The sequence below is a fragment of the Aquarana catesbeiana genome, linkage group LG05 (genome assembly GCF_042186555.1).
Source record: "Aquarana catesbeiana isolate 2022-GZ linkage group LG05, ASM4218655v1, whole genome shotgun sequence".
Taxonomy (NCBI): Eukaryota; Metazoa; Chordata; class Amphibia; order Anura; family Ranidae; genus Aquarana; species Aquarana catesbeiana.
Genome location: NC_133328.1, coordinates 377623490 through 377632414, shown reverse-complemented (window position 1 = coordinate 377632414; position 8925 = coordinate 377623490). Strand labels below are relative to the sequence as shown.

At 41.7% G+C, this 8925-nt stretch overlaps 1 pseudogene; it reads left to right on the top strand.

The window, feature by feature from the left end:
* The first annotated feature begins 202 nt into the window (after window positions 1–202).
* Window positions 203–6904, top strand: LOC141146024 (protein FAM200C-like; annotated as a pseudogene).
* The last annotated feature ends 2021 nt before the right edge of the window (window positions 6905–8925 follow it).

Sequence of the window (8925 nt, the reverse complement as noted above, 5' to 3'; positions counted from 1 at the left end):
TATAGAAGCACTCATTTATAGAGTGGAAGAGGCCCACAATAGAGAACTCCAGGTCGTTCATACAGACATACAGTCAATATCCGAACGTCTTGCAGTGGAGGAGACCACAACCAGTGCTTTGGAACAGCGAGTAGCTGTCTTGGAGTGAGATAGGAATTTCCATACAGAAACTGCAATAGCCTTTCAACTGCAATTAGAAGAAATGGAGGATCGGAGTCGCAGGTACAACCTGCGACTCCGGGGTCTCCCAGAGACCATAGACCAAAGGGGCCTTAACGGGAAGGGAATCAAGGGATACCAAGTATTGAGGTGTAAAAATAGGTAGGGCAATAGGAGGTGTATAGCTTCTATATGGAATTTATTATTCTGAGGGGGATTGAATAGTATTAGTATATGATACAGTATCTCACAAAAGTGAGTACACCCTTCACGTTTTTGTTAATATTTTATTATATCTTTTCACGTCACAACACTGAAGAAATGACACTTTGCTACAATGTAGTGAGTGTACAGCTTGTATAACAGTGTAAATTTGCTGTCCCCTCAAAATAACTAAACACATTAATTAATTAATGTAAAAACCACTGGCAACAAAAGTGAGTACACCTGTAAGTGGAAATGTCCAAATTGGGCCCAATTAGCAAATTTTCCCTCCCCGGTGTCAAGTGACTTATTAGTGTTACAAGGTCTCAGGTGTGAATGGGGAACAAGCGTGTTAAATTTTGTGTTATCGCTCTCACTCCCTCATACTGGTCCCTGGAAGTTCAACATGGCAGCTCATGGCAAAGAACTCTCTGAGGATCTGAAATATGCTCTACATAAAGATGGCCTAGGCTATAAGAAGATTGCCAAGACCCTGAAACTGAGCTGCAGCATGGTGGCCAAGACCATGCAGCGGTTTACCAGACAGGTTCCACTCAGAACAGGCCTTGTCATGGTCGACCAAAAAAGTTGACTGCATGTGCTCAGCGTCATATCCAGACTATCCATATTTGACTGCATCAAATTGGTCTGCATGGCTGTCGTCCCAGAAGGAAAACTCTTCTAAAGATGATGCACAAGAAAGCCTGCAAACAGTTTGCTGAAGACAAGCAGACTAAGGACATGAATTACTGGAACCATGTCCTGTGGTCTGATGATACCAAGATAAACTTATTTGGTTCAGATGGTGTCAAGCGTGTGTGGTGGGAATGTCATAAACTGGGGCTGCATGAGTGCTTCTGGCACTGGAGAGCTACAGTTCATTGAGGGAACCATGAATTACATGTATTGTGACATACTGAAGCAGAGCATGATCCCCTCCCTTCAGAGACTGGGCTGCAGGGCAGTATTGCAACATGATAACAACCCCAAACATACCTCCAAGATGACCACTGCCTTGCTAAAGAAGCTGAAGGTAAAATTGACGGACTGGCTAAGGATGTCTCCAGAACTTAACCCTATTGAGCATCTGTGGGGCATCCTCAAACAGAAGGTGGAGGAGCACAAGGTCTCTAACATCCACCAGATCCGTGATGTTGTCATCGAGGAGTGGAAGAGGACTCCAGTGGCAGCCTGTGAAGTTCTGGTGAACTCCATGATCAAGAGGGCTAAGGCAGTGCTGGAAAATAATGGTGGACACACAAAATATTGACACTTTGGGCCCAAATTGGACATTTTCACTTAGGGGTGTACTCACTTTTGTTGCCAGCGGTTTAGACATCAATAGCTGTGTGTTGAGTTAATTTGAGTGAACAGCAAATTGACACTGTTATACAAGCTGTACACTCACTACTTTACATTGTAGAAAAGTGTAATTTCTTCAGTGTTGTTACATGAAAAGATATAATAAAATATTTACAAAAATGTGAGATGTGTACTTACTTTTGTGAGGTACTGTATAGATGCATGATCTGATTAGGAACACTATTGCTCTTTGTAAATGCCCCCCCTCAACTGCCCACCCCAAATCATCCCCTAGGGGGGAAAGAAGAGAAGGGAAAAGGAAAGGAAAAAAGAAAGAAAAAGGGAAAGAGAAAAAAAAAGGGAAAATTGAAAGGAATTAAATAAATAAAAGTGGATAGACGGAAGGGAATAATATTAATTTAGATACGACAGAGAAGGAACAGGAGATAGAGTAGAGGGGGGAAATGGGGGGGGGGGGAGTGGATTGAATGGAGGGGAGAGAGAGGACTGGGTGGTAGGAGATATGGGACTTTAGATAGAGAGTGAGAAGGGGAAGAACATATAAGGTAAAGAGAAGTATTGAATACACGCTCTTATCAAATTTTTTTTGTGGATTTAACAGCATTTGGGGGCAGCAAATAGGAGAAGGAGTGGTAAGAGAAGGGCAGGAAGGGATATATATGAATGACACACATTAAGGGAATTAGGGGGAATATGACACTATAGTATGAATCCCTTAATGGGAAGACACTGGACAGTAATGAAACAATCACGATACACAAGCAATAAATAATATGATTTATGTACTTCACAATAATCAGGGAATAGGGAGGGTAGAAGAAGAGGGGAGTAGTGGAAGAAGGATATAGACACTAGGCATAATGCCTATAAGGAGAATTAATCACTATAGTACACCAATTTGAGACTACCAGATTCAGGGGACGGAGCACACCCACCCCCCGCGGCATCAGATTAATGGGGGGTTTAGGTGAAGGAAGGTTATGAGGGGATTTGACACAAGGAAGGAGTGATGAATTGGATGGTATGAGGTTTTGTATTTTTTGAGTGGAGACACTGTGTGGTTTAAAGAATTTTTTTCCCATTTCTTTTCCTGTAGGAGAGCTATTGGTACTTGGCACTTACAGAATTAAAGCATTATAGTAATAACATAAAAACACATTTGTAAGTGCCAAACCAAAAGGGGAGGGAACAATTTTACTTTGTTAATTGGTGACCCCCTCCCTCCTCCCCGGTCTCTCTCTCTGTCTATCTCGTCCCCCTATCTGATAAAAAATACAGAACATTTTGAGTTTTTCCTGAATATGCGGATTAAGGAGGTTATGGAAATAATAACCTGAAAAAAGCGTAAATTAAGTGTATGTTATGTTATTTTGAGTTATTTAGGAGCCGGCAGGGATCACAGGGCGTACTCCTCGGCCCAGTCGTCCCTGGGCTACTTCCCCTCATTAGGTTAACACCTGTACAGCCTAGCTTTAGAAGGCAGGGTGTGTATAAAATCAAATTGCTCATGTGACCCTTGGGGGAGCTATAGGTCAGAGCTCACCCCAGAGGGCCACGGTTATTTTGTGGGTTTTTTTATGTTTTTGTGCGTCTTTTTTTGTGGATTTTTTTTTCTCCTCCACTTTCTCTCCCTCTCCATCTCTCTCCTTCCGCCCCCTTCACCCACGGGCCGTGACTCTATCCTTGGCTTCTAAGCTTATGCTGGGTGCGGAGGGCCCAGGGATAGAGTATAGGAAATTAATAACCTCTTAATAATGTCCCTTAACACCAAGGGACTAAATACTCCCAGCAAGAGATGAATACTCCTTCAGGAGCTGAAACGACAGCGGGCTGATATTGCTTTTCTCCAAGAAACCCATTTTAGAGAGGGTAATCTCCCTATGCTTGGAAATAGGTTTTTCCCGGTAGTTTACCAGGCCACTAATCCTTGAGTCTAATCCAAGTCTTGAGGGGTGTCTATTTTAATTTTGAGTAAAATATTATGGACATGTACAGAGACTCAGATATATGTAGGGGGTCAATATTTATTTTTGAAAGGCATAATAGAAGGGAATAAAGTGACCTTGGCCTCTTTGTACGCACCAAACATACAAGATGTTTTCTTTAGCAATATTACAAGTAGACTAGTGGAATTCTCAGAAGGTCAGTTGATTGTGGGGAGGAGATTTTAATGTCTCTCTAGTTCCTAGAGAGGATACATCAATTGGATCATCGTCAGTACCCTCGAGCCTACGGAAATGAATCCTTCAATTACTCTATGGAACAAAACTAGTAGACGTATGGCGCCTTTTCCATCCAGGGGAGAGAGAGATTATTCATTCTTCTCCCCAGTATGTAAATCATACTCTCGCATTGACTTTTTTTATCCCCCACAGTCAACTGCACTCAGTAATTGATACCACGATTGCGCCAATTACTTGGTCAGATCACGCACCAATATTTATGAAATATAATATCTATCTATAATATCTATCACTCTAGCCACCGTAATCAGAGGAAACTTAATGAAAGCCTTTTACAAGACCAGGAGGTTATGGAGGATGTCAGAAGGGAAGTGACATGTTTTTTTCATACTACTGACACCCCAGAATGTAACCCTGGGGTGATATGGGAGGCTCATAAAGCAGTGATTCGGGGGGTCCTGATTAAACATGGAGCTAGGATCAAATGGGAAAGGGAAGCAAAACGAATATCTACTTTAGCGGAAATACATAGATTAGAGATAATCCATAAATATACCCTTCCTCAGAGATAGAAAAAGATCTCCTAAAGGCACGTAGACAGGTCACGGATCTACTGCTTTATAAAGCTCAAAAATCTATACAGGTAGGATGAAAGCAATCCTATGAATCCGGTAATAAAGGTGGTAAACTTTTGGCTCGAACACTACGAGAGCAGCAATCAATGACCTATGTCCCAGAGATTATGGGATTAGAGGGAGGAAAACTTACCCTACCTAAACAAATAGCTCAGAAATTTGCAGAATTTTACTCTTCACTGAATAATTTGCAACAGGACACGCCTGATCAGTCAACAATAGATTCATATTTAATATCATCTGGTATGCCCTGCTTAATAAATATGACACAGAAAGAACTGGATCTACCCATTACTTTGGAGAAATTACAGTAAGCAGTGAAATCATCAAAGCCTGGTAAAGCATAGGGCCCAGATGGCTTCACTGCTTATTATTATAAACAACTAATGCAGTGGTTCTCAACCTGGGTTCGATCGAACACCAGGGGTTCGGTGAGTCAGTCTCGCGGGTTCGGCGGAGGTCAAGACACACACCCGACTCATATGATTCGTGATGACACTCCCCGCTTGTCCATCATTGGCTGCAGGTGATAACGCCACATCGCTTGGCCTATCTGTGCTGCAGGGAATTTGGTGCGCCCAGTAGTCGAATTGCAACTGTCGTGATGGCACGTCATGTGATTTCTTTCTTAATATTTTAATCCCTTCATACTAACTATGTCGAGCAAAAAAAAGAAAGTGGCCGGACAAATATGTACAAAATGGATTCACGATTCACGTGTTTAACGGAACGTGATGGGAGTCAGCGTCCTAACTGCATGATTTGCAATGCCAAGTTGAGCAATTCTAGTCTAGTACCGGCAAAACTAAGAGAACACTTCCTTAAAGCGGGGTTCCACCCAAATTTTGAACATTATGTCTATGCATTCTCTTCCTTGCCTAGATGCTGACATGCTGTGTAAAAAAATTTAAATCGCCGTAATTACCTTTTTTTTTCTAATCTTCTTTGCACTTCCTGGTTTTCCTCCCATGGGAGTAGGCATGTTTCTAGCCTCTCCCAGACCTCCCACAGTTCCCTGGGAGCTAATCTCAGGCTTCCCAGCATGCATTGTGCAACAGCGTCATCACAACATCTCGGTGAATGCTGGGAGCACAGCATTCACCGCATCCAGGAAATACATGCTTGTGGGCTTCAAATGCCCACAATGAAGATGGAAACCGCCTTCAGTGAATTTTATAAGTTATTCTTTACAACGAAATCGGACACAGGCGGACTTATTACACAGAACATGTGAGTAGATAATCATGAGAAGAAAAGTTTGTGAATGAACTCCAAAAAAAAAAAACGATAGATAGGTGGACCCCCGCTTTAAGCTGCATGGAAAATACCAGAACACAACGCTCGCTGAATTCAAGGTGAAGAGAGCTAGATTCGATGAAAAGGCTACTCTGCCTGTTCTCGGCTTTGTACCCATCAACAAACCGATCCTCACAGCATCGTACAAAGTTGCTTACCTGATCGCAAAGCAGGGCAAACCACACACCATTGCTGAAACACTCATAAAACCAGCTGTGTTGACGATGGAGAATATCATGCTGGGAAAAGTAGCTGAAGTTAATTTATCCCAAATTCCTCTTTCAAATGACACCATCAGCAACAGAATAGAGGACATGAGCAAAGACATCTTGGCTCAAATAGTTGCAGATCTGATTTCAAGCCCGGCAAAATTCAGCCTTCAACTCGACGAGACCACAGACATTTCCAATCTAAGCCAGCTTGCAGTATTCGTGCGCTATGTGAAAGACGACGTGATAAAGGAAGATTTTTTTATTTTGTAAGCCTCTTACAACAACAACTACGGCAGCCGATTTGAAGAAACTTGTGGATGACTTCTTCAAAGACAACAATCTTTCGTGGGATATGGTTTCTGCAGTTTGTTCGGATGGAGCTCCAGCCATGCTGGGAAGAAAGTCTGGTTTTGGTGCGCTAGTGAAAGCCGATGCACCACACATCATTGTTATGCATTGTATTCTGCACAGGCATGCATTGGCAACAAAAACCTTGCCTCCAAAACTGGCAGAAGTATTAAAAATTGTAGTGGAATGCGTGAACTATGTGCGAAATAGTGCTCTGAGGCACCGCATCTTCAGGGAGCTGTGTAAAGAAACAGAATTTGAGGTACTTCTGTACCATTCTAACGTTCGGTGGTTATCCTGGGGACAGGTGCGGAATCGTGTTTTTGCCGTGCGTGTGGAATTAGCCCTGTTTTTGCAAGAACACCAACATTGTCATGCAGATTGCTTCAAAAATTCTGAGTTCATTCTCATTTTAGCGTATGTGGCTGATATCTTCGCAGCTCTCAATCATCTCAATCAACAGATGCAGGGCGGTGGAGTCAACATCATCGAAGCGGAAGAAAACCTGAAGGCTTTTCAAAAAAAGCTACCATTATGGAAATGACGAATAGAGAACGATAACTTTGCAAACTTTCCCCTGCTAGATGACTGTGTAAGTAAGATCGAAGAAGTATCTGGAATAGGAGACATTTCTGTACCCGCGGAACTGAAGCAAGCAATTGCCACGCACTTAGATTCGCTTGCAAAGTCTCTCGACGGATACTTCCCTACAAGAGAGTCATATCCAGCATGGGTGGGACAGCCGTTCACGTTTAGTGTTGAGACAACAGATGTCAATGATGAATACCTCGATGAAATCATTGAAATTCAGCAGAACCAGGTTCAACAGCAACTCTTCAGAACAACAACGCTCTCAACGTTTTGGTGTCAACAAATGGTAACATACCCTGTTATTGCTAAGAAAGCTCTGGAGATTTTCATACTGTGTGTTACAACATATCTTTGCGAGCAATCCTTTTCGAGGATGCTGGACATAAAAATGAAGAAAAGGAACAGACTTTGTTGTGAAAATGACATGAGAGTGGCACTTGCCAAGGTAAAGCCGCGCATTTCTGAACTGGTCTCTGAAAGGCAACAGCAGAAGTCACACTGATTTGCAGTAAATATTAATTATTATGTTTTTGTTTTTGTGTGAAAATCATGTTTCAATATTTAATGGTTTTGTTCTTTGTTCTTAATGGTTTTGTTCTTTAATGGTTTTGTTCATTTTGTGCACCTATGTATAAAAATATACCTATGTATAAATATATACTTAAATATATACCTATGTTTTGAATTTGAAAAAATCATATTTTATTTTTCCAATTAAGAAGGGTTCAGTGAATGCGCATATGAAACTGCTGGGGGTCAGTACCTCCAACAAAGTCAAGAACCACTGAACTAATGGCTACTTTGGGGCCCTACCTCGTAAAAATGTTTAATAGACTGACCGATTTGACATCTAACTTACATACTGAAACCTTGAGAGCTCACATTACCGTAATACCGAAAGAAGGCAAGGACCCTATGCAATACGGGAGCTATAGGCCAATTTCTCTCCTAAATACAGATCTGAAACTTTTCACTAAAATCATTGCGACACGCATGCAAGAACATCTGTCCTCCCTGATACATCTGGATCAGGTGGGGTTTGTCCCGGGGAGGGAGGCATGGGACAATACCATAAAGGCCTTGAATTTAATTCATTTAGTCAATACTTCTAAGACCACATGTGTGTTTCTAGGAACAGACGCAGAGAAAGCTTTTGACAGAGTTAACTGGAAGTTTATATTCTCGGTGCTATGACAGGTGGGGTTGGGAGACAATATGTTAAGATGGATTAGGAGTATATATTCACTCCCATCAGCACAGGTTAAGGGAAACTAAATCCTATCCCACCCATTTACGGCCACTAATGGGACCAGACATGTCCTCTGTCACCTAATCTTTTTGCGTTCTCGTTAGAGCCTTTTTTGTGTAAAATCTGGGTGAATCCAGATATACAGGGTGTGAAAGTAGGCAAGGACCAACATAAGATTTCAGCATACGCAGACGACATGCTTTTCTCACTGACAAACCCAATGATATCCATCCCCAACCTTTTTCAGGAAATAGAGAAATATGTCTTTCTATCATACTTTGAGATCAACTTTTCAAAGTCAGAGGCAATGGGAATAGCCGTCCCTAATACCTTGATAAAAACACTAAAATCGAGTTATAAATTAAAGTGGACGGAACAAGCATTGAAATATCTGGAGACTATGATCCCAGTAGACCTTACCCATACATTTGAGCTCAATTTTCCACCATGTAAAGTGCGGATACTCTTGGAGAAATGGCATAGAGGGTTCCATTCTTGGGTCGGGAGATGTAGTATTCTAAACATTAACATCTTGCCAAAGCTCTTGTACCTGCTCCCGGCTTTACCTATCAATATACCAGTAAAGTTTTTTAAACAGATACATACACTATTTACAGAATTTATTTGGGCATATAAAAAACCGAGGATTAATAGATTTTTGCTGACCCTTCCCAAACAATATGGTGGACTGGTGGTACCAGATGTATATAAGTACTATCAGGCAG